This window comes from Poecilia reticulata, linkage group LG16 (assembly GCF_000633615.1).
Source record: "Poecilia reticulata strain Guanapo linkage group LG16, Guppy_female_1.0+MT, whole genome shotgun sequence".
Taxonomy (NCBI): Eukaryota; Metazoa; Chordata; class Actinopteri; order Cyprinodontiformes; family Poeciliidae; genus Poecilia; species Poecilia reticulata.
The window spans coordinates 28,736,740-28,759,432 of NC_024346.1; the positions used below are offsets into that span (position 1 = coordinate 28,736,740).

At 40.4% G+C, this 22,693-nt stretch overlaps 1 protein-coding gene across 7 annotated transcripts in view; it reads left to right on the forward strand.

Annotated features, from left to right (window-relative positions):
- The window catches only part of oxr1a (oxidation resistance 1a), a 176,355-nt gene that overhangs the window by 75,979 nt on the left and 77,683 nt on the right, over positions 1-22,693 (forward strand). The window lies entirely within an intron of this gene.

A 22,693-nucleotide genomic window follows, 5' to 3' on the forward strand; every position in this document is an offset into this window, starting at 1 on the left:
CTGTGCAAAAAACAAAAACAAATTTTGGTTTCAGTAGAAAATCAAAATTGAGCATCAAAACTTGCTGAGATTGCATTTAGTGCACCGAAGTCACATGCTGACGGTGCTTTGCTACAGAAACTTCATTTCAACCAGATATATTGTGGCATTTTAATTTTGCTGAATCTCTTGCCTAAAGATGTCAGCGCGCCCCAACCTGCTACTAAATAAAAAGATAACTGCACTACGATGGCTGCCTCCATCCTAAAGCAGTTTATCTTTCAGATCATTTTCTGTAGGAGTTCACTGCAGAGTAGGGTTTCACTTCGTGCCTGTGCAGTTAGTCATCTAAATCAGAGCAGCAGCGTTAGAAAGGGAGGGCAATGTCTGGGTGGGTTAACGAGGGAGTTTAGCCACATCGAGGACTCGGGAGTTGCATAAAGGTGTGTGTGTGTGTGTGTGTGTGTGTGTGTGTGTGTGTGTGTGTGTGTGTGTGTGTGTGTGTGTGAGAAAGAGAGAGAGAGAGTCGTCATGGATCGACTTGTCTCCTGCCAGCCAGGATCGGATCAGGAATTGATCTGTGGTGGTCTGTATCAGCTCAGTGGGCGATAGTCGATAAAGGAAGTATGGGGATTAGGTCTCGGCTGCCCAGGTGGACTGACTACTGATATTTCAGCCTGCTCTTGTCATCTGTGAGCTGTTCAGCAACAACAGAGGACTCCTTTTTAAAAGCGCAGAGTGGCTATAAGTCAGCCAGTAAATGAAGCGTGACTTTAACTTATTGTGCTTTTACGGGCTTTTAACAGCAACACAACAAACCGTGCGAGTCTTGAACACATGAGTCACAGGAGTTAATCATTGGCCTAGATAAACAGCGGTCAGATCAAGGCCAGCATTTTTACTCTTGACTGCAGAAATAAGGCATCAACACTGCTGCAGCACGTAATGAGACATTGATTAGTGAGTTCCCTCAACTCTCCAGTTCCTATCTTGATGGGATGCTGCAAGCGTAGCCCTGTGGCATTTCATGGAGTCAAACCCAGGCCGGGCTGCTCCTACTGGGCTGATCATGCTAATTTATTCTAATGGGATACTAATAATGTGACCGTGCTTGTCTGCAAAGCTTAAAACAGTTCTGTCATTAGAGGCACCCAGCGTTGTCGCAAAAGACATCTTAATAACTTGACAAATGAGACGCACACCCCCCCCCCCTCCCCCATCCAGGCAGCGTTTGATGGCGTTGGGGGTGTTCCTCCATTAAAAGCATGCGTCCTTTGACTCGAGATGAGGAATCGCTGCTTAACAGAATGTCAATGACACAAAAAAGAAGAGGAGTCAAGGACAGTTTTACGTGGTTGAAGCGAAGCAGTTCTTGTTTTATGTCGGAAGATTCACTCCACATCCCGGTTGCTATAGAGAAAGGGGGCGAGACTACTGGGGAGTTGAGGTGAAGGAAAGGACAGAGAAACGATGCTGGAAGAGCTCAACTGGGGAAGAGGAGTCAAACTAGGCAACTGAGATGATAAAACAGGAAGCAATGAGATGAAATGAAAAGATTAGGGAAAAAATGAGGGGCATAGAAGCAAGACGAATTAATTGGAGGGTAAAATAGAGGAAAGAAATTGAAAGCGAAGGGTGAATGAGACACAGTGGAGGAGAAATTAGATAACTGGAAATAAGAAGAGGGAAGGAAAAGGAGCTGAAAGAATCAAGATGAGAGGAAATCGAAAAGAGTCTTGTAGGGTGAAGATGGAGAGAAATTAAAAATGGCAAAATTGTGAAAATCAGAATTTGAAGGATTAGGAGACAGAGGAGAGCAGTGTGAGGAGAAGGGTAATAATGGCGATGTTCAGGTAGAAATAAAGCAAGCAGGCCAAGTGAAAGGAGAAGATCAAACATAAAGAAGGAAGTCGATGTAAAGACATTAAAGACAGAGCACAGGGAAAGGCTCTGTGCTGTGATACACGGTATGGTAAAGATGAAGAAACTGGGATACTGGAGGAGAGGGAAGGGGAGCCTGGACCCAAAGGAACTAGATGGAAAAGGTTCTGGAGAAAGTGTGACACTTGATGCCAGTTCTCCTCGGACTCCCTGACCTTGCCTGACCTTTTTACTTCATTATAGCGGTGTTGGCCGATTATCGAGCGCCCTTAAATGGACCATCTCCGCAGAATCATTTACAAGCTCCAGCAGCCAAAGTGCACCTGTGAAAAGTGTTTGATAGCCCGGTGCTGGTACTGATTTACACACAGTTCTTTATTTTAGGCCTTTTCAGGTCTTACAGAGAACCCATGTGTATGCATGAGACTGTAGGAGATTCTCACGGTACGATAACCTAAGAGCCAGCACCTCCAAATCTAAGTCAAAGCAAGATTTCATCAGATGTTGACTTTAGTATGGCTGTAATAAGCAAGATGAGATTGTAAACTAGCATGGAGCGCACATTTCAGAAAAATGCAGCGAGGTTTAGTCTGAAATTTTCCAAATTTTGTTCCTGTACGCATCAGAGGACAGGAGCATTCGCTAACTCTGAACTTACTTGGCAGATTTGTTACTCTCTTCCCTTTATTGTATTACCTCTTTTTACTTTGGAAAAGCCAAAAGCAATTAAAAAAACGTTTTAGCCCAACTCAGGAAGTTTTCAAATTTTTCCGTTTCACCAGCCTTTTCCAATGCGACACTTAAAGATGAGCGTCAAAAAACATTGCTGGAAACACGACTAATGCTGCCTTCGTAGGATGCAGAAATCGTGCTAGTTTTTACATTGTAGCTTTTTCTTTTTTTTTTTGCTTTCCGTGGCTGGTTTGTATTTCCAAATGACTTCATTGATTTTCTGTGTAAGCGTAGAAAGTTGGTGTGAGCCATCTTTTAGCCAGCTGGCTACCAGTTGTTAGCTTAAACACATTTTCTCTGACATTAAAACGACTCTTTACAGAATTTTGAATGCAGAACCTTTTTAAATCTTGATACATGGTGACTCTGATAACCAGTCCGATAATTTCCACATGGTTCCCATTCTATATGCTTTCTGCTCTAATTCCAGCTATGCTAAGGCAGGTTGTGCCTCACCTGAGACCCTTCACCATCCCCCCCATAAGGCCTGTTGGTAACAATGGAGAGTCTTGACAGCATGTCAGTGGATCAGTCGGTATCTGCCTCCCTCCCTACTGTCACCCATTTTTTCCTCTTTCTTATTCTACCATTTTTTTGTTCCTCTGTGCCTCATCTCTCTGCTATTTCTTGCTCTCTCGCCATCTTTTTTAAACCCGCCCCCTTCTCGTTATCGTCTAATGCATTTCCTGCGTGTCTGATCAGGGGTGTGGGGGGGTTTGGTGTGAGGAGATGGCTAATCCGTCACAAGGACAGACGGCTCCAGCAGATCGCTACAAGCTGTGGCACCAACCTTGTCTCCTTTCGCAATGTTACGCTCCCTGTCTGACAGAAATCGTATCAAGTAAAGTATTGATTTTCTCCAGATGAAAATTTTAGTGGCAGAGCTACATCAGAGTTAGATACAAATACACCAATCACCAACCGTTGGAGGCTGGATAGGCCATCCTATCACAAATAATTTTTTGCTTGGAGTGGGAAAAGTTGTTTTGTGTGTGTGTATTGTTGGGTTATAGACAGAAACTGGACTCCTTGCTCTGCTAGCACAGCAGTACAGTCTATCTGGAGCCACTGACACAGGAAATGATAATAAACAAGAGGGAACGGCATGTGCCGGTGAACCATAGGGCCCGTAGTGCGGCGGGCCTGGCTGACTGGTTATTCTCTTGTTAGTTATTCATGGGATTTTCTCTGCCGGATTAAAAAGGGGACATACCAATGACCCTCGCTCGGTTTTAGGAGTGCGGCGGCGTTTCCGTTAGCAGATATTCAGTAGATCGAAGAAGGTGTCAGGTTGGGTGTTAAGTTGCTACCTTGCTGCTCCTTTACTTCTGCTTTCTGTAGCTTTTTAAAGGTGTCTGTCTTTTAAAACTATTCTCTGTGTCACCCAGCAACTGCATTTTTGCTCCCTGGGAAGGCTGGAAGTGGTCGTTCTCAGGTGAAATCTCTGGTTCCTAAACGAACAGACGGCAGCCGGAGGTGCCAATAACACCCAGCGCCGTTTTTCATATTTGTAATCATCTTTAAAAGGGGATGAAATGTATTCTCAGCAGGATCCACATTCCAGTTCCTACTTTAATTTTGAAGGGCGAGGGCATTTTACGTGACGGTTTCACTTTGTTCAGACCAGAAAACGTCCTTCGTCTTTGTTTTTTTGCTCGTGCTAATTAGAAGCTCTTCTCGAAGATTCCATGCTGAGAAAACTACCGGTAATTACTTATTCAGACACTTGTCATGCTGTTGTTGTGAAGTCTTTTTTTTTTTTTTTTTTTACTGGTCTTTTATTCCATTATGCTAAAATTTTTTGGGAAGTCCAGGTAAACAGCCTCCTGCTCAGAATAGCAACTACAGCACTAGCTAAAGTATTAATGCCCCTATAGTATCACATTTTTCACCAACTTGAATATAATTTAGCGTTTATATATTGGTGTTTTAAGTAATAGACCAGGGGTCAAACTCGAGGCTCGGGGGGCCAAATCCAGCCTGCCATGGCTTTTAATGTGCCCCTCTAGACTTTAGAGGAACGCTTAAATAGAGCTAGAGCAGATAAAAAGTTAGTTAATTAGAGAGTTAGACTTACTTTATAGTCATTGCACAAAGACACAAACGTGAATTTAGCTGCAAAATGTTGTTGCTTGGCTGCAGGAGTACGTAGAAAAAATACTGAAAATTTATAAGTGTGACTGTAAATCTGTTCCTGGTGCAGATGAATAATAAAATACACCAATACATCAATAGATAAATTAAAATCTGGAATAAATATTATAAAAATAATATTTTTCTAAATATATATGACAAAACAAATATTGAACGATTAAGACAGTCAGAACATGTTACATGGTACAACATGATGCACATTTTTTTAACAAATAAAAATCTGAAAAGTGTGGCATACACATGTAGTTAGCCCTTCTAATCTGAAAGCCAATAAGAACCTGCTGCATTTCAAATTCCCATTAGAACTCAATAGGATAGAATAGAAATCCCCTTTATTCTCCCGTAGTGAGGAAATTCTGGTGTAACAAAGTGTCAGGCAATCTAAGGCTGCAGATTCACACAAAAATGCAAATATAAAGTTTATATTTACAGAATTTAGAATAACATACTGTATGATAAGGGCAAAATTATAATACAAAATACGCACTCCAATCCAAAGGCAAGTGGAGCAGTGAGTGTAGTGTGTATGAAAAAAAAGAGAAATGACATGCATGATGAAGTAATAAGAAGCCCAGAGCCACTGCCTGTCTTTGAATGCATCACATCGTCTAACCAGCTTATCAGAATCTCCAGACGAGTCATTTAAGAAACGCAAAGGCGGAAGCAGCCATCTGACATGAGTCAAGGTTAGCATCCATCTATACGTACTTCTTTCTGTGAATAGCTCTGGATTACGGCTTTGTTTGCTAATTAGCTCTCACTGACGTGTGGTCTACTCCACATCAGCAGGCCCCGCTGAGAGCTCCCTCTGATCCTTCCGACCTACCGAAGACTGATCTTGGTGTCCATGGACGTTTCAGGAGATATTCTCGGTCTCAGGGTTTTTTTATTTTCAAACGACTCGGCCTGAGTATAGACCAAAATCCAACTGAGACTGGAAGGAAGGAAAACTGATCTTCAGATGCTCTGATTGAGCTTTAAGTATTTTGCAAAGACAGATGAACAACTCTTTGTTTGATGCCTTCAAAAACCTGCAATTTTCTAAAAATGGTGACTCTTCAAACTAAAAAATCCCAGGCAGAATGAACATAAATTCATGCCACACTTTTCAGATTTTACTCATTAAAGCTTTCCAAGTCACACCCCTCAACTTCATGACCTACTTTATTTTGCTCCATCATCCCCACACTTGTGAATCACTGAGACAAAATGTGAATATAAATGGAAAGTTCACTTCAACTACAGCATCAAACACGATCCACAGGTTTCCATATCTGGGACAATATATGTCCTTATTTTAATGCATTAAACCATCTGAAGTGATCCTTCAAATTTCTTAATAATCTCACTGATTATCTGTCATTGGTCTGTACTGCATGTAGTAAATGACATTGCGCATATCTAAGTTTGAAGGTATAAGCTGCTTATCACTCTAAACACCGTTCCTCCTCTCCTTCTCATTAGGAGAGATCAGATTACATATCATTCATTAGCCGGCCTCTCTCACTCTTCCACCGGGGTTTCAGTTGTAGCTGCTACTGCAGGAGTGGAGCTTCTTTCATTGTGCTTCAATAGTTCAACTCGCCACGTGTTGTATGGTTTTGATTACTTAATCAACATTTCTGTTTTAATTACAGGAAGTGATAAATATAAAACTGATCATCTAGTAAGCAAAAGGTTGTGAGGTCTGCTTTCTTTCTATTTACTTTGCCTAAGTTGTCACCTATACATCCAGTCTAGTGGATCATTACCGGCATTTCGATTACAAATGCGTACAAACCTCTGTCAGTATTCCGCTAATGTCGAAAATACAAAATTTTGCAATTGCTGTGTTTTCATTAAATGGCAAAATGCAATTAAAATCACGTTACTTAATTTTGTTCACACAATACGTCAATAAAAAAATCTTCTATGCCGCGATCGTCGAACCACTTCCTGTCGTCATCTTCGTGGTTTGCGCCAGTGGCAACATCCGATTGTTGACCATGTGACTTGTGATGCAAAAGAAATCCTGGTATTCACTCATTCACACGTCTCATCCTGTTTTCACCCCCAGTCAGTGACGCCGTGTTGAATTTTACAAAACTGTTTTGCTACTATATTGTAAACGAATCTCCCATTTGAGAAAGGGAAGGACTATTTGTGCCACTATAAATGTGCTACTCCTGAGAAATGTAGCATTTTTCATTCACTCTGTGATTTCTCCCTCTGCAGAGATTCAAAAAAATAACAAAGACTCTAAGGCATTTAATTTTGGATTAGGCAATAAGGTTCTTGAAGGTTATGGGCAATCGGCTTGGGGCCAGAAATATGTGGTATATGGACCAGATTTTTTACTATTCTTAATATCGCAGAAATGAATTTGAACAATTCTGAAAAGTAGAACATCATTTCTCAGAATGTTGAAGGAGCGTCGCCTCGTTTAAGCCTCAGTTAGCTTGGTGTTCTCCTGACTATTGAAATGTGAAAGAACAACATAATGAGCTCCAACGAGCTGCTTAAAGCTTTCAAATAGAAGGCCAACTGCCTGTATCCTCCATTTTTTTGTGTGTTTTATTTCTGTCGAAGCAAGTTCAGTCCAAAAGCAGATTGTAGAAAAATGTTAAGAGTGGAACATATTGCAGGCTCCTGCTACATTTGATGAGAAAGTATGCCTACCAATGAGAAAGGGGCTGGATAAATTTAACTTTACTGATTGAAAGGGTCCCGGCATTCCTCTGGCATGTCAGTAAAAAGAGTTCAAATCAGTGGAACGCTGACGAAAAGTGTAAAAGGTTTGGAGTCCATTTTTTCAACCGTATACATTGAATGCAACCTGATCATCACTGCTGCAGATGCTACAAAGTTAACATTGTGAGGGTAAGATGACTAGAGAACGTGTAGGAAGTATGTTTCCCATGACCCTTTGATAGCAAGCATTAAAACTGAACAGCTGAACTGCTGAAGGGTTTCCTTTACATTGGTTTTGCTGAACATGTCCAAAACCACACGGCAACCCACATGGAAACCCAGCTGTGAAGACGGAGTGTACGGGGAAAAAAATTAGACCTCAGACTCGAAATCCGCATCAAACGTGAGAGATCAACCTGACCCCCGCGGCCACAATCACACTTTAACATCTCCATCCCCAAACTAAAGAGAGATGGCTTAAACAGTGACGGGAGGACAACAGTAAAACGTGAATGAAAGCGGTGGGATAAGAGCGATTGGGCACACTCAGACAGCAGAACCCACGGCCATGCCGCTGTGCTTTTTGCCAGCGGTGCTGCTTGTGTGCGCCGAGATAAGCCCGATCCGTCTTGCCTTGGCAGCGCAGGCTGGTCACGTAGCACCAGAAGGCAGCTTAGCCTCTTTACAAATCCGGAGGAACCTTTTTTCCTACCCATCCTTCCTCCCACTTGGTCTTTCTGTCTCGCTACTGCCTTTGTGGAGATGTGAGGCTTTTCAGTCGATCAGCTTTTCTCAGTGTTTGACTCTTGTCTGTTGGCTCACCAGACCAGCATTACCTTGTTCTTGTTGAGCTACAACTTGATTGGAGATGCTAGGTACAGCTAGGCAGATTTATGCTCAGTTCTCCTTTTCCCACCCTCTTTCCTGTAAGATTTTGTAAACTGAAGAGTTTTCTTGTCTGGACAAACAGGTCAAGAATAACCTAACTGGTTCTTACTTTTCAATCCTTCTGAATCTTATCCATTAGCTGAATAACTAAAGTGGCCTGAAATGTATCGTCTCTTGTGCAGAGTTCTTTTGTTTTTGTTCTGTCATCCTGTCTCCGATCCCTTGGCTGGAGGAGGGGCAAGCGATCGCACAAGTTCCATAGGAAATAAATTGAGAGGAAGTGATGTTGCCTCCCGTGTGTTGAGTGTTAACGCATTTTTTCCTGATGCTGTTGGTTTACGCCAGATGTCATGGGACATGCATCTCCCAAATTGTTCCATTTCATTTTTGTATTTTGTCAATCCACCTAGTACAAATGTGAAGCAAGCCTGTGCCTTTTTTTTTTCAGCAGTGGTTTTGTAAATCTCCCGTCAATGATGTCTTTGCCTTGCCTCACAATTGTATTTTTCGATCATAAACTTTGACCTCAACTCTATTGGCTTTGCAGTAGTTTAGACACCCCTGGTTCTTTTGTGACCGTCTGGATGAGTTGTCCATTTGCTCTTGGAGTGATCTCTGTAGACCAGCCACTCCAAGGAAGTTTCACCAAGTACTGTTCTGTGTTTTCTTCATTTTGGCTCTCATTGGGGTTCACTTTAGTCCCAAAAGCTTTAGAAAAGGCCTTTTGTAACTCTTTCTATACAGATTGATTTTGCCTGCTTTGTTTTGCATTTCATATGTTCTGTAGATCGGGATGGAGTTGAGTTAATGGAGTTAATAACATAATTCATGATTCAGCAAAAACATTCAATAATACCGTTCATAAGGCCAGGCTTGTTTGATTAGCTTTTTTACCTTAACAATTAAAATCATAATTTGAAAACTGTATTTTGTATTTACAGCAGGTTATCGCTGATTTTGCTTCATGATCTGAAATATTAAGCTGTGGCAAACAGACAAAATGTGTAAGGGGCACAAATACCTTTTTACAGCATTGTAGTTCATGTTGTCTAACCGATGCGATGTAAACATGAAAGTTGATCAGGTCATGACTGTTTCAGATTTGCATTTAAAAGAAAGACTTTCTCAGCACACATTTGGTTTTCAATGTGAGCTCCAAGGTTTAAGTCAGTTTGGGTAAAATTTGTACAAAAACCTCCAGAGTTAATCCAGAGAAAACGCTGATGCCTGAGGTGCCACAGTTTATTCTGCCTGTTGATAAGAAAAGCCTGACGACAACGTGCCTCCAGGGCTGCATGATTCTGGGAAAAAAAAAAAAAACTCAACTCTCAACGTTGTTGCAAATCCTAATTGGGATATTTGATACATCTGGGGTATTATTACGCCCCGGAAACAACGGAGAGCTCATTTGTTTCATTCAGGTGGATCTCGCGTTGGCTCCCTGCGGTGTAAAGTACGACAGAAGTGCATCCCGGTGCCCATGAGTCACAGACAGGAAGGTCAGCGTACCGGCCCTGCGAGGGCCAGCAGCCATTACCACAAAGGTTAATACTATGCTTTAACTGTTTCTAGCCGGCAGTGGCGAGGATTTGATGCTAACGTGGTTACAGGCAGAGAATGTCACCTCTGTTTTACCCAGTTTTGACTTTTTACTCCGCACTTAGTATTCTCCATGCTCTTGCCCGGACCGGACCAGCGCTGGAATTAATCACTGCCATCTAGGACTTTCCTTTTTATGATGGCGGCTGATAAAACAACGAATAAAGGTGATTCAGAAAGAAACGGTGTGACCTTCAGGGGGCTTTTTACTTCGACTTTATACACGTTTGGTTTACTGTTAGGCTTGTTTGAAAGAGTTGCTTAATGAAGTGAGCTCATTTTACTGCAATAGAACTCAATTGAGAGATGATTTAAGAATAGGTTTTGATTCCGGCTCTATTTTTAAGGACATTTCCCCACTTATAGTGCGTATATTTTGGTACATATCAGTTGATGAGGTTTAACTGGTTTCGTTTGCGTTTGATTCGGTTTCTTTTCAAGCGCAGAAAACTCCGGATGAAGCAAATTGTCACTACAAACCACACACTGGACACATCTGACCAATAAACATAAAGTCTGTTTATTGGTCAGATGTGTCTGGTGAAGGAGTTCCAACTATTAATACAGGAAGTAGAGGTTGTGTTCTGAGCTGATATAAAAGTTACAAATGATGTTAAGTGTGAAAACACTCCAACACTAACCAATTTGAATCCAAAAGAAATCCCATCAGTAAATTAAGCTACTTTGCCTTGCAGAAATATTCACACCCCTTGAACTTTCCCATATTTTGTCGCATTACAACCACAAATGTAAGAATATTTCATTTGAATTTGATGTGAAAGACCAGCACAAAGTGGTAAATAGTTATGATGTAAAAAGAAAATTATACATTATTCAAAACATTTGGAAAACTGAAAAGCATGGCCATTTATCTCAGTGATGTGCATGTAAATGTGATGTTTTGTTTTTTATATACACAATATGATGTTTAAGACTATTTAGGGAAATTCTAATGGACTAATCAGAGCTTTGATTTGCCTAAACCAATTTGAGCTGATTCTCATTTCTTTTGAAGAAATTTAATCAAGAGCTATATAAAAAAATATTGGGGGGGTTTTTTTCGGCCTCCTTGCTACTGTAAATCACTGTTTCTAGTAGGAGCAGCAACATCCAATTGTATGTGTGAGAGAAAAGTCTCTATAAAATGGAGATAGGATCACATTTTCCATTTGCTACATCAGGATCTGCAACCTGAATCTGGAGACACAAGTGGCTCTTTGGCTCAGAATATTAAATGATGAAATACATTGCTCTTTTTTTGTTTCATTCTTTTTTGAGTGCTCCGACTACACTGGACCTCATGGTACATTTGGTCTAGAACAGTGTTTCTCAACCTTTTTTGGGCCCGCGCCCCCCTAGCCTCTATCCAGGTCCCTCACCGCCCCCCACCAAAGAATTTGCAGGCTACTTTGCACTGACTATTATTTTATTATTAATATTACCATCACTATTGTAGATGTTTTGATTTTTATGCTTATTTCTGTATTTATCATCAAAAATAATTTCCCAGAGAACAAAAAAGTCATGGGAATAGAAATTATTTTCACAGGTGTCTACAAAAAATGCAATGAACATTCAAGTTAGAATCGGTAGGCCTAACAGCAGCCAATCAGAGTGGAAAAAAATATTCTTATTTTGTGCCATTTTCTAGTTGTTAAATCTTGCACAAAATGACCAGATAATAGATGTTCAACATGCCAGTTTTAAACTTTGAACTATTTGCAAAACAACTGAGCTCTGCAACATTAAARCATGGATAGAACTGTAACTACGTTAATCATAGCTCTTCTTCTCTTCAGTGTTTCTGTGGGTTTCTGGTGGTGCAGCTCTGTGCTGCCTTCAGGAGAATGGGACATCAGAGTATCATCCATAAAATTTCACCCACATGGCATTTATTGTGCAAACCAGAGCTTTCAGTTGAAAAACAAAAGTTCCAGATCCTTTTAATGCCATACAAATATGAGACAGAAACGAAACATGAATTATATCTTTATAGACCTGCCTATTGATTTATAGATTAATAGTTTTACTGGACAGAAATTACAAAGAACAAATCTGGTTCTTAATCAAATCCTAATGAGTCAAATTGAAAGTGTCATGGAGTCATCAGCCTCATGACATTAACACTGAAATGAAAAATAATATTGAAGAAATCAATATATCAAATCTAATTAAAAACATAAGTGATCAGTTATTTACCGTTATGGTCTGTAAGATTCTCAGTATTAGATGTGGATTTCTTGATTTCTTTATTTATATGGGTTCATTTTTCAGAGGGATACACAGTGAGGGTATCGTGATTTTAGCTACCAGTAGGAGGAGTTGCAGCCAAGCATGGTTTAATGTTACACAATACAGTTTTACCAAGTTGCTCAGTCTAAACTGGCATTGTTGTGCATTTAAGGTGTAAAGTTTACCTTCGACCAAACGCCCCCCAAAGGCATCCCAGGGCCCCCCTTTTGTAAAAATGTCCACCAGCGCCCCCTGCCGTCCTCTGAACGCCCCCTGGGGGGCGGTACCGCCCACGTTGAGAACCGCTAGTCTAGAACCAGCCTCCAAACCTAACTCCTTATTTGTATAAATATTTTGGTAATACCAAAATATTATAAATGAGACGCATTTTTTAAAGGTTTTATTTACTCTAGTGGCCTTTATTTGATAATTATTTGACAGGAAAGTTATCATTACTGTTTAAACTTTACCTTTAATAGCATAAAGTTACCTAATTTTTAAAGTGCAATCAGTAATACTTTTATAACAAATTTATATCAATAATGATTTCTTGCTTAATGTCAAGTTGTCATAACAAAGACATTTTGAATAATGTCAACTTTGTATTAAAAGTGTCATAATTTACCGAATGATGCTTTATGACAACAGTCATAAATATTCATGAAGGCTTATTCATGTTCATGACGGGTGTTATGTCATGTTTATGACGGGTGTCATGACAGTCTTATTCACTCCCCTCCAAATAAAGTGTTACCAAACCTGCCAACATTTCCAAACCCAGTGTGTTTGCAGAACGTTAAATTTCACACAAACCCGACTGCACATACGTTGACTGACTTCGGCTGGACCATTAAGCGGTCAACAGTGATTGTTGATAGTGCAACCTGTCAGGGGTAAAAAGGTTTCTCTCACCAGCCAGGGCAGATTCCAGTGACATGCCGACATCTGGGAGCATCTCTGCCCAGCAACAACTGCACTCAGATTACAGGAGAGAAACAAGCAGAGTGTTTGCTCCGGATGTTTTATGCATTCAGGTCGCAGGCGTTTGTTGTAGCAGTCTCTCATCCTCTGGCGTTCTCACTGGACAGTAGATCAGTATCACATTAGCTTTTTGTATTTCTCTGACATTTTGCCATTCGTAAAATGTCCTCAGAGACAGAACAGTTCGGAAGATTTTCAGTGACGTTTGAATCTTTTGCCTTTGCAAAAGCAGGACTTCCAGTCCGCTTTACCTTCGCTGATGCCAAGGGCAGCAAATGCAGATTTTTCTCCGTGTATTATTCTGTCGTGAGTATGAGTTGACGCTGTGCAGATCTAAATCACTGAGTCACAGCTTGGCCCGAAGCAAAAACGCCACAGAGATTTGTAGCAACCAAGGCTACTGTTTGTTTGTTTGTTTTTTTTCTTCTTCCTTTTCCAATCTTTAGACAGCTATAAAAGCATAAAAGTTTCCTTCTGTTGTGCAAAAAAAAAGAAAGAAAGAAAAAAGCCACTGTGCGGTGAAATCAGCTGAATTTACGGCAGCTGTGCTGTAAAAAGATCTGTGCCTCGTATTTATTGGCCTGCCGGTGTAATTATGTTGACTGGGAGTCTCTTGGTGGCCCTCCTCTCGTTGGGCTCAATTTATAAATGCCAGTGAGCCAGTAATCCCACTGTTTTCCCCACTTAGTTTGGAAAGTGCTGCAGCCATCCTGTGCCTGGGATTGATTACATATTGCTCAAATGAAGAGTAAGCAGTTTTCCGCTGTCGATTGCTTAGACTGGCCCCTGCTATTGATTTATTCCACAGCAGAGGGAAAATAAGATCTGCCACTTCGCTTAACTGTTGATATTTGTTTCTCTTTAGCTCATGAATCTATGGACATAAAACAGCTCTGTTTTGGGTTCTGTTAGTACACTTATTGGGAAATAAAAAAAGCTCTCTTTAGGTGACAGACGCCAGTGAAAAGCATTATTTAAGAAGTAGAAAAACGACAAAGCAGGTATGAAATACCACTTCCAGAAATTATGAGAGCAGAATGCCAAGGGTGGCAATAGTCTGGCACTTTAAATGATCAATAACAACATTGATTCCCCAGTGATGCAGGACTTATAACATAATAAAGCATGTGGTATTTTTATATACCACATGCAGGAAAAACACAAAATGTTTTAATGATCTTTAGTAAAATATTACTGCATAGTTTTGCTTGATTCTCATCTCCCTTTTAGTGCTCATCTGAGATTTCTCCCATTGAGTTGGATTTCTCCAGTTGAATTTCAACTGGGCCAATCAGCAAACATTAGGGTGAATGATGCCTATGCAGGGTTGCAGTTTGGCAATGGCAGCAGAGCAATCAGTCCATGTTGGCCGTGATTCAAAATATTGAGCAATTAAAGTCAACGCAAGAAGAATGTTTGTTTTGTTTTTTTGCCATCAATATGAATACTTTTGAGGATGCGGTGAGGAATTATGTACATTTGTACAATTCTTCACAATATACCTACACAGACTGTCACTGCCACATCACCATACCATGGGGAGAAGACCCCAGGGCAAACCCAGAACCTTACCCAGACCCTGTTACTCTACTAAGATTTATTTTAGATATGTAACTTATTACCTAATCAAAAATACTATTGATGCACCATATATCTGCATCAACAATGATATTGGCCGATGTTAGACGTTAGTCACTTTTTTACTTATTGGTATCGCTTTTGAAGGGTCAGAAGTGGAAATATAGATGATGGGTATAACATCAGTAAATACAGTTTGTCAACCTTAACACCATTATTAGTATTGGATATTGGCCCCCATTTTAATATCAGTGCATTCCTAAAATATATAAATCAAGACAAACTCACTTCTGTTTGTTACATTTTTCCGAGCAACCAACCAGTTCCTACCCTGACTGAGACCTAATTCTTTGAGTGCTTTTCATTTAGAAATTTTGTGTGTTCCATTCACTGTCCTTGAGCCTAATCAGTGATGATAATGACAGCCGATAGGTCAGCTGGATCCGGTCCAGAACGGTTGGAGTATAGAACAATTCCACCTCGATTAAAGCTCATCCGCATCCACCTTGAACCCTGCTCTTCACCTCTTCTCATCCTTCCCTCCTTCACCCCTCAGCTTTTCATACCACAGCACCAATAATCTCATATTGTTTAGGCTTTCCAGGGCCACATTAGCTTTGCTGCTGTTTATCCAGGAGAAAGAGTAGCTGGAGGAAAAGATTTAGATTTTCAGTGCTCCGCTCCATCCTCTCCACATGGGTCATTGGTTAGAATAATCACCGTATGGAAGAACTATGGAAGGGAGTCTGACAGTGAACCTATGCACGTGCTTTTCTTTCCCTGCAGAGGCGAAACGAGGTAATCTTAGAACAACCACCAGCCTCTAAAGGAAACCCTGCTTAAAATGCTTCCTCTCGCTCAAAAATTCAATTAGTTTACTTTCATGAGGGTTATTTAGGACAAGTGCATAGAATTTGTTTATTGCAGATGTCTCATCAAGAATGCATTTATGCTTTCAATTTTGAGGCACTTTGTAGCAATTATTATAGAGCTTTTTGGAGCAACCCAAAACAGCATTGATTTAAAGAGACAACACATTAATCACACAAGGCAGTGTTTGCCGGGGTTATGGCCGCCTGCACTCGTTGCCATTTCTTTCCGATCCCTAACAATGTCAGCATCGGTCTGCTCAGACATTTTAAAGCAAAGGCTGTTGGGCATTTCTGTGTCATGTTGGTTTGACTGAAGCGTGACGTGATGTCGTCTTTCCCCGGGTGTGACGCCCTGTCATATTGTCCTCACAGGAGGGTAAATGCTAAGATATTCTCCCTGAGCTAACCTCCAAAAAATATATAAATATGGTTTTCATTTCCAATGAATGTTGATTTTAGGTTGTCCTGTTCCCCTTTTTAGTTTTTATATTAATGGCTTTCCAGTAATGTTAATTCTCAGATTCATGTAGATGAAACTTTTGGATATTTACAAGCAACAACAAAACAACCTTTCAGAAAACCTGTCCAGATCTCTACCTGGCATTTTAATGTCGGTCATACCTTATCCATATTCTTTTTGATGTCTGTAGAGATCCAGATTTAGATGTTACAAGGCAGGAAAACACTATCGGTACTATAGGGTTTTAACTAATTATCTCAGGATTAAATTCTTAGATATTGTATTAGTGGATAACATTTGCATGATTTTGCCCCTCCTACTCCAAATACCTCCGTTAAACAAACTCACCAGGAGAGGCTGTAGTTGGTTTTCCATTGACGATATAATTGCACAATTTGACATTTTGAAAATAAATTTGCTTGATGGAAACATGCCAGTTTCAATAAAAAGCTTTGACAGTATTAGGTGTTTTTTAAATTTTTTTGGTTGTTTGTTTTTTTGCCGTATCGAAATTGGTTTATTTAGCAAAACTTCAATGAAAGCAGTTTTTTTCGTATCATGCGAGTCACCTGGTCCACTACCGGATGTTGCCACTGGCACAAACCACGAAGAAGAGGAAGATGTTCTTTGAATCCATGAAAGAGAGGTTGGTAGCTAAGCAAATAAAACAGCTGAAAATTGGAGGCAATGACTTATGATTTAGATTTAGATTACATTTCTATAGTATAAAAGTCATCACATGGCTATACAAAACCTTGTGTTTTAATATGCTACATGCAAGTTGAGTATGTTTCAATAATAGACTGATTATTATCAATGAGTCCCTCTCTATACAGTTAATTACATCTTCACTGGTTCCTAATTGTCTCTTGCTGCTGCTTACCCGAAAGGTTGGATCCATTTAACCACGGAGACATTCACGCCTCAAACGATGCGATATGTCTGCCGATCGTTATTTAGCCAGCGACGTATCCATCTACCACGTCTCCTGGGGGTGGGGGGCTAGGGATTCATTATCCAGCTTAGCATACTTGTGGAAGGAGCGATGTCAGGTGATCGATGAAAAGTGTCTGAATTGAGGACAGGTTTACGGCAGCTGTGGTGGGGGTGGGGGACCCACCCGCACCCGTTTTGCATCATTCTTGAATTTAAGGCGTCCGTCTGGCTCTTGAGTTTCACTCCCTCTGCGCGTTGGGGTTTCTGGGTGACATCTGATTCCTGGGGCCACCTTTTGAGGTTTTGTTGTAGCCATGTGATTTATGGCAGGGTTTTTATTTAAGGTAATGATGAAATATACGACTATGTCTTAGTTTAAAGGAAGGCAATTAACTCCTGCAGAGGGGTTCAGCTCAGATAAGCTAGTGGACGGTGACATAACACTGTTGTTGGCTTTGTTTATTTACCTGGCAGTGCCTGTGTTGTGGCTTCCTCTCTCTGTCTCCCCCGTCAGATTTATTGTGGACTTAACCTTCAGCTCTCGGCTTGGCTTTATTATTTTAATAAATTACCGTGCATTGAAGGGAGCAGCGGTGCATGTCTGATGCATGTCCCTTCTCCTTCCCTTCCTCCCTCCCGCGTTCGCCTCTTTTCCCCTTGTCTGCTTCTTGTGCCTGTAATTAAGTGTCTTCTGGAAGCCGTCGTGCATCTCGTCATACGTGGCTCTCACAAGGGGCCAACATGAAGTGCATACACAAAGGCAGAAAGAGCGACTGACTGATGCGTTCCTCCGAGTAAGCTGGCGGTCATCTGTCGCTGAGGCTGCCCAGGCTCTCTCTGAGCCTTCAGATGGCAAGGCCGCCCACAGAGGATGGATGACCCTGAGCGGGGGCAGCGGACGAGGTGCTGAAAGATGGCCACCGCTCTGGCGCCACCGCTCATCGATCACCGCTCGCCACCCTGCAGAAGTGTCCTGAGAGGGACAAGCCAGGCAATAACGTCAGGTTGAAATGTGGTGGCGACCGGCCGGTGTCCGGACAGACGATGACACACCACCACCACCACCACCACTTCTGCTGTTGCATTTCCTACCGCTGATAAAAGCGTTTGGCTGAAATACGGAAGCCTATCTCCACACTCTCTGACATTGGGTATGCACGGGAACGTGACTTTCAAGCAGCAAGCCTTTTCAGCCCTTTCTATGTATTTTGTTGTTTAAAATTATGTCATGGCAACAGAAGAAGGCATAGTTAGAAAGTGGAAAAAGTAAAGACACTTGGATCTTTTTATTTTTTTATTTTTTACAAATAAATTCATGAAATCTTTTCAATTCTTTCAGCTCCCCTGAGTCAGTACTCTGATTAGTACTTTAGGGTTAGTGTAACTAACCCTTAAGGAGGCCACAACTAGAGTTTGGGCTGATCTTTGACTAGGCCACGTCTGAAATTAGTTTGATTTAAACTATTTAACTTCAGTTTTGTCTCGTCAGCTCCAGACTTTTCCAGCCTCTAAGAGTTTTTATTTCAAGATGTGCATCCATATTGTCAACTCTGACAAGCTTTCCTTTTCCCTAAAGAAGAGTACTGTCACAGAATGATTCTGCCACCGCCATGTTTTACAATGTTTTTTTACAGCTCCTCTGAAGTTAGTTTTTCCTTGCTAAACATGTACTTTGACATGTAAGCCAGAAATATGCATCTATGAACAATCTTCTAAACCTTTCTTTAGTATTAAGAAAATTAGGGTGGTTGGGTTTACATCACATCCTTTCTCTTTCTATTCATTTGTCCTTTTATCTCTATACTGTTCCCATTTTATCGTGTTGTACCTAAGCAGATCGGGATTAAACCGGGGACTGTAGACTTGGTTGAACCAGTTCTGTCCCTTCTGTCATAACAAATGGGTTACCAGGAAGCACCTGTGGGTTTGACTTACTTTACTCCATCTGCTCCTTCATCTCCCAGTCATATAGAGATGCTAAGCAGTTAAATCTGAATGCATAATGTGAAATGAACTCTTAACCTGTCTTGTTTGGTTTCATTATTGTGTTTCCATTATATGGTGGGATGTAGACCAGACTCAATAAATTTAGGAAACAGATTTTCTTTTGTTGAATGGTGGATGATTAAATGGGGTAAAACATACAGCCTGTTGTTAAAATTACATGCTTTCTAGAGAAAATATTATGAAGGATTTGATCATTTCCCCCCTCCAGTTCAGACAATAATCTCATAGAAGCAGAAATCATTTGAAAAAAAGGTAACTTTGTCCAGAAAAACATCGACTCTTGAGTGGTCTCGCCTGTTCAAAGGCTATTGTTCTAAGTCTTGTGTTTCAGGTGGATGCAACTTTGTGGCAACGTTCTCTAGACAAAATGGACTTTGCAGCCCAAACAAGAAGCACTACTTTATTCACACCATTGTGCTAACTGAGGCCTGTAGAGTCTTCTGTGTGGGGAGGGCGGTTACATAGTCTGACCTTTCCACTCTATGGAAAATGTCCAACTGCTTTCACCTGTGAATAAATTACTCAGTATGGAGGGAAAGTCTTCAAGTTGTTTGAAAATGGCCCTTGTAAACTTTTCCATTTGCTTCTCGGAGGTAATTTAAAATCTCAAAATAAGTTCATTTCTTCTAGCATTTTTATTTTACTTTAAGAATTGCCCAATGTTAAGATTGTACTTTTGACTCGCAAATTACGTTCCTACTTCAAATGCTCCTTTGCTCGTCCCTTGTCTGCACGTTTCATTGGAAGCCCAGGCTAATGGATGATTTCATGATCAGTCGTGATTTTGGGGTTATGACTCACGGACCAGACGGCCTCACTGCTGCTCACAAAAGCACTAAAATGGAAGATGGTGCAAGTTCAATAATTTGTTTTTCTAGTGAAACAACGACTGAATGAAGCAAGTCAGTCAGATATGCTCACAGAATAACGAACCTTCTTTCTCCAGACAATTTGGTGAGTCAGCTTGGCATTGTTGTGGTCTTCACAGATACCGCAACGCTGTTGATTCACGTCGCCCCACTCATGAATATTTGGATGCGGCTGCCAGCGAGGAAAAACATGCTCATCTGTTGTAGCGCTTGACAGGCTTTGGAGAGGTGAAATCTGAGAGAGGGTGGGATTTTTCTGACAAGGGCTGTTTAACACCTGTGATTGCTGCCATTGTGCGGATCCCTCCACCTGATTCCTCCTGGCGGCAGACTCTCTTTATTGGTCGTCATCTCGTACGAGCCGCGGCATAATGGAGCAGAACAGCAGTGAAATTCCGAACAATGTATGTTGGGTGTTTACGCTCTGGCTCCGCAGACAGCTTCAAGAGATGCCATCCGACATTCATCATGACTGCGATGACTATCCTAAGCCGTCGAGGCGTTCCTCCATAAAGCCCCCCTAAAAGAACACACACTGAAAGGCTTGCTTGTGTTTGCCAGCAGGTACATTTGCGCTGCATGACTGAACTCTGCTGCGTTTATGTGGCGTTTATTTCAGCTGTAAACAGCAGATTGGGATTGTGCGAGAACTTGTCCCTGCATTTGTTTGCATGTTAATGTAGCCATTCAAGTGCCATGCTTATGTAACCATCTCTGTTAACTTGGATTAGCTTTCATTCCCTAGCCTCTCCCTCTGACAGATGATAAAGTCTGGTGTAGAGCTCTTCTAAGGCACGTGACAAACTCAAAGTTAGCTTTTCATGCAGCCCTCTAGACTCCAGATGCCAAATTACGTTGATCTTTTTTTTCTTCTTTTTTTGCAATTTTGTCATTGTGAAAATTCACGCAAATTCAACAGATCCCTGCATTTTTAACATATAATTGTGAGTTTGTTGTTTACAGAAGTAGTAAAAAACTGTTGACGTTGGCAGGTGGCAGTATTTCTTACTTTCACAACACTTTTGACTCCTCTTTACTGAACCCCAATTATGGCGAGTAACAAAGCGTCACATTTAGCATCATACATAAGAGCAAGTATTGCAAAATCACTTGCAAATATTTCTAAGTTAGCTCCACAAAATCTGTGACTTGATTGCAAAAAGATCATATAAACAATTATGAAATTCTTTAGGGACTGATAACTGTGAAAAGATGTTAAATAAGATTTAATAGTAAGAAGTACTTACCGAATGCAGAGACAGCTATTTATTAATGTTTTAACAGTTTTTTAATGGGTTTTAACAATATATTTTGTCGCAACTGGCTTTTGAGAGATTTCATGATCTTTATATGGCCCAAACTGAAAATAAGTCTGAGACCCCTGCTCTAAGGCTTACATATCGTACGTAATTAGTTTTGTCCCATGAGATAATTCCACACCTATCGCTGGAAGAGAAATTTGACTTTTTTTTCCCCCCTTTTATCAGATAAATGTCACAAATGTTTTACATTTAACTTCACATGTGCTTACAGTGTAAAACTTTTCTTGTTTCCATATAAAATAGTTTTATCGTCAGATCTGAAAAGAAGGAATGACTTTCTAAATCGTCGACATTTTCTCAATGAAAATTCCAACTTTGCTAATTAAAAAAAATTGGATCCTAGATTATTTTTAAACTGTCACCCGAACATGATCTTTCTTGTGATGCCCAAATTACAACACAACTGTACAACTTTTTTTTTTTTTTGTCATTTGAGCTCTTTTATTTTCACAAAACCAATTTCACATGGCATGCCTCTTCTGAGATATACAACTACACTCCGCTAGCTTCATTCAAAAAAATAGTGTAGATTTTGCTCCAGAATTGGTCCCAAGGCAAATTGCAAAGGGCGTTTGTCCAATTGAATCTATAACAGCTTGGCATTAATCGGTTCCTGGAATCAAGGTATTTAAAAAAAAAAAAAGTCCAGAAAAGAGCTAATCGTTTTGCAAAAACATTTTTACTTCCCGATCTGCAGCTAAGTGAGTCAGAAACAAATTGTCAGAGGTGTTTTTCTTTGTTTTTTTTTTTCTACATTAGCAAAATGGAGGTTGCTTCAAACTCCAAATTAAATCAATATTAGAAGTTAAGTGCAATAATTCTGTGCTTAACACTGCATCTGAAACTGATCTGGATAGAAAATTAATAAGAAAGGTGGTGATATAAATTATGAATGCAGTGTAAACGCTGGCAAAAAACAATGCTGCATCTCTAAAAGATGTAAAATAAATAAATAAATCAATAAAATCGCACTGCGAGGACCAACCTGCCTCTCACTAATAATTTATGGAGATTCAGAAAGATATAACACCACAATGAGTGTCGGGTTGCTGCTTTGCTCCAGAGTCTCTTTTAATTACCTCTTAAAAACAAGGAAATCACACATCAAACACGCCAGCTTAAAGTAGAACAAAGTTACTCGTGTAATTTCCATGCAGTGATGCTCATGTAGTTGGACGAGCACAGAGGGAATTCTTTCATTTTTCCTCTTTGGTCACAGCACAGCTTAATTAGAGGGTGAAGGTGTTCTTACAGGAAATAGTTCCAGACTGTTATTGCTAGGATGTGCGCTGTGTGTTCCTCAACAAAAGTGGCGAGCAGGAGTTTGTTTTGTTTTTGTTTTATCACGTCATAATCATAAATTTCATGGTGTTGCCGGGTTTTTTTTGCAGTTTGCCAACATAAAGTAGAGCATCATTTTGACGTGGAAATAAATTGATGCATGTTTTTAAGAGGGGTGGACATTTTATTGTTCATCATTTATCATTTGTATGATACATTTTTTGTCATGATTAGAATAAATGTTTAATACGT